The sequence below is a fragment of the Dipodomys spectabilis genome, unplaced genomic scaffold, assembly GCF_019054845.1.
Source record: "Dipodomys spectabilis isolate Male_0828 unplaced genomic scaffold, ASM1905484v1 ptg000110l, whole genome shotgun sequence".
Lineage (NCBI taxonomy): Eukaryota > Metazoa > Chordata > Mammalia > Rodentia > Heteromyidae > Dipodomys > Dipodomys spectabilis.
This window is the reverse complement of record NW_024870787.1, coordinates 361116-365188: the sequence shown is the minus strand read 5'-3', so window position 1 is coordinate 365188 and position 4073 is coordinate 361116. Positions and strand designations below refer to the sequence as shown.

The window sequence follows — 4073 nt, the reverse complement described above, 5'->3', positions numbered from 1 at the left end:
GAGAGAAAGACATAGTGAGACCTTGAAGCCCTGATTTCAAACTCTGAGCATGCCAACACGCAGGAATGCACACACACTCACTTTTTCAAAATATCTTCATATCAATGTTTTGCATTAATTTATTTGTTAACGATATTATTTGGGTAAAATAGTCAAAATAAACTCTTCCATCTCAAAACATTTTTATACATTTTTTCTTGTAAAAATACTGTACAGAATGGTTATAGTTACATGAGCAAAGTAATAAGTACATATGTGAGAAACAACAGCAAGAAAGAAAAAAACACTTGTGTCTCTATCTTGGGGGTCATTTAGCTTAACATCTACTTATGTAGTCCTATACACATAGCTTTTCAACTTTTCTGCTTATCCCAGACATATACTAGTCATTGCAAATAAGGGATACCATGGGACCTATGTTTCTTTGGACATGGCTTACATCAGTTAATATAATTTTTTTCCAAGTCTTTCCATTTCCTAAAAATTGGGCGATGTCATTCTTTCTGATGGAGGCATAGAATTAATATATATACATATATATATGTATATATATATAGTATATGTGTGTGTGTACACACATATACACACAGAACATTTTCCTTTTTTGTTTTTTAGAGCAACTTAGTTTTCCACCTTCATCATTTTTTCAGATGTTTTTATTGTGATTAAATCATTACATAATTTCCCATATTTCACCAAATTGTGGGATAGTGATGCTTAGTTAAAGTCACAAACACATTCTAACTTTGATGGAGCAAATTGTCTATCATGGTCTACAATACTTATGAGTTCTATGAGCTTTGCAATAGAGTTATTTCTTCCATATGTATAGTTTTTTGTTTTGAAATATGTATATTTCTTTTGTTTTGCATAGCGTCTGCTGTTCCCTCTTTCCCACTTGTTCCCTCCTTCCCTTCAGTGACATTGAGTTGCTTAGTTCATTTTGGTCAATGTCCAGTGCAGCTGATGGATCCCACTGTTGTATGTTTTTCCCTGATTCCCTCTACTTCTGTGTCGTCTTCCTGGTTTCCCTTCAGTGTGCAAATATGATCAGCAGAATGGGGAAATTTAGTAGTGATTCGACCAGATGAGTGGAAGTCCTTGGTTTCTTAAGTGTTGTTAATTTTGTTGTATCACCTTACATTTTGAATTTAACATCCACTTACCATGGAGACCATGTGCTGTTTGTCTCTTTGCTTTTGTCTTACCTCGCTCAACATGATTTCCTGTAGCTTGATTGATTTCCCTGCCAATGCCATTATTTTGTCTTTCTAATGGCTGGAAAATATTCCGTTGTGTATAGTTACCACAGTTTTTGGATCCATTCATCTCTGGTGGGACAGATGGGTTGTTTTCATATCCTGTATATTGTGAACAGTGCTGCAATAAACATGGAGGTGCATGTGTCCTTGAATATTGGTACCTGTTGTTCAGAATAGATGCCTAGAAGTGGTATGAGTGAGCCATAAGGAAGGTCAATAATTAGCTTTCTGAGGACTTACCAGATTGCTTTCCAAAGTGGTTGTGTAAGTATACATTCACACACACACACACACACACACACAGACACACACACACACACACACACACAGAACGTTTTCTTGATCCATTCTTCTACTAAGGGGCATCGGGGTTGGTTCCGTATCTTAGCTATGGCAAATAATGCTACAATAAACGTTGTTGTGGTGGTAGTTTTAGTATGGACTTATTTGAGATCATTTGGGTGAATGCCCAAAAGTGGGATTGCTGTGTAATAGGGGAGCTCTATATGGAGTCTTTTGAGGAAGCTCCAAACCGCTTTCCAAAATGGATGAACAAGTTTACACTCCCACCAAGAGTGCAGTAGGCTTCCCTTCTGGTCACATCCCATCCAGCATCTGTTGGTGTAAAAATATGGAATGATTCATTAATTTGCGTGTCATCCTTGTGCAGGGACCATGCTAAGCTTCTCTGTATGTTCCAATTTTAGTGTATGTGCAGCCAAATTGAGCACAGAACATTTTTTATATATAAAGTGTAATTGATTGTCTTAAACTAGACAATTCAACAAAAAGTAAGTTCAAAAGATTGTGAAATTTTGCAACCATGTATTTCTTACATAAGCACACATTTAAGAATAAAGTCAATATTGACATGCCAAAAACAAAATAATTCCAGATATTTGTTGTTCATGAGATGTGTAGGAGGAGGAATTCAATTATTCTACACAAGGCACCTGTCATAATGATCATTGCAGCAAATGTTAAGGTTTGTTAAAGTTTTAATGTTTTAAATATGTTTCATTTTGGGATTTGCTTATATATGCAAAATTAAGACTGGTAGGTCATAAAATTTTTCGATAAAGTATATAATATTTCTGGTAGCATGTACTACTAAGTATGTACATTTCAGAGTTTATAGAAACTTTGCTAATGAGAAGTTGCAAAGACTGTGTAAAGAAGCAGAGTGAAGAGTTAAGAATTTAAGTACACAGTTTCTGATAAATCTTTAGGGCTCCCTTAAATTATATGTTAGTGATGAACAAATAAAGATAAAAGCCACATACACATGATGAGATTATCTATAATTAGTAATCTTAGTGGGTAAATTTAAAAGCTACTCATAGCTTTATCCAGTTTTAAATGTACAGGAATATGAGAAAATAGTAAAATCTACTATGTACTTTTCAAATACTGAAAACCCTGGTAATTGTTTTGTTTTTTATTTGAGTAATCAGTAATATATAATTATTGTTTTCTTTATTTATAGCATTTTTTCCTTGTCGTAATATAATACAACTTTTTGTGAGTCGTGATTAAGAGGTACTTTGAGAATATTATTGGGATGGCCACACCATTTTTCATAGGTGCATGTGAATGTACAAAGAGCAAAACTAAAAACAAAATATTGATTAAAAATTATATCAAGTAGAGTCTGAATCAGGAGTGTTGATAAATGTCGACACCTAAAATCTTAACCCTAGGCTGAAGTAGTGGTATTACAGTGTTGAGGCCACAAAATTGAGAAGCTGTGTTTTGTTTTGTTTTGTTTTTTGCTTTGGTTTTGTTGGTTGTGGTGCTTGAACTCTGGGTCTTGGGTAGTGTCCCTCAGCTCTTCAGCTCAAGGCTAGCGCTATCACTTGATCCACAGCAGCACTTTCATCTTTTTCTGCTTATGTCGTGCTGAGGAATGAAATCCAGGACCTCATGCATGGAAGGCAAGCACTCTACCACTGAGCCACCTTCCCAGCTCCTGAGAAACTGTGATTTAAAAAATCATCTGAACAATATTTGCTTTCTGCTTTGGGATATATAATGAAATATGTGAACACATTTTTATTTTTTTGTGAATTGTCATACTTCTAAATTTATACTAACTGCAGCCAATTTATCCTTTTCAAAGTCAAGAAATATTTCTGAGAGTTTGCTTCTGTGAAAAATGTTTTTGCATTTATAATTTCTTCTGAGCCATTTTTATTTATTATCAAAATCACTGTATATTTTATTTTGATGCGTTATCATACATCAGACACCTTCAAATGTACATGTAGAGTCTCAAAATAGCAGTACGAATATCCTCATACACCTCTTGTTTATCTGTTACACACTTTAATATTATGATATTTCTCTCTCTCTTTCACTCTCTCTCATTTCTGCTCTTTCTCTTTCATGCTCCATGTCTGCTACTTAGAATTTCTGCTGGTCTACTATTATCCTTCAGGATCCACTGGTTTTGTGGGAACATGATAGGGACCATCAGTTACCCTTGCATTCTTTATGAGTTATAACAGTGACGTGAAATTATTCTTTGCCATTCTAAATGGCAAAACAACAGATCTAGGAATTCCTTTTCACTTTTAGTACTATTATAAATTTTATCTCATACGAATCATTGGGACTGATAATATACTTTTAGCCTGGGACCTAAAAGTTCTCTTTCATTTACAAACAACCTTTTTCTTTTATTATCAGTAAGTAACAAAAACAAAGCTATCCTATGGGGAAGTAGGCTGAAGTTGTTCACAGTGATGAAAAACAAGTTAATGGGGGAAGTGTGTACAAAGGATACCCCTCATATAACACAGATGCTTAGAG

The 4073-nt window shown here is 34.5% G+C and overlaps 1 non-coding gene across 1 annotated transcript; it reads right to left on the bottom strand.

Moving 5' to 3' along the window:
• Positions 1–1887: 1887 nt before the first annotated feature.
• Positions 1888–1993, bottom strand: LOC122114771. Its single transcript, XR_006148638.1, has one exon. It is a non-coding gene; the product is annotated as a U6 spliceosomal RNA (small nuclear RNA).
• Positions 1994–4073: the final 2080 nt, after the last annotated feature.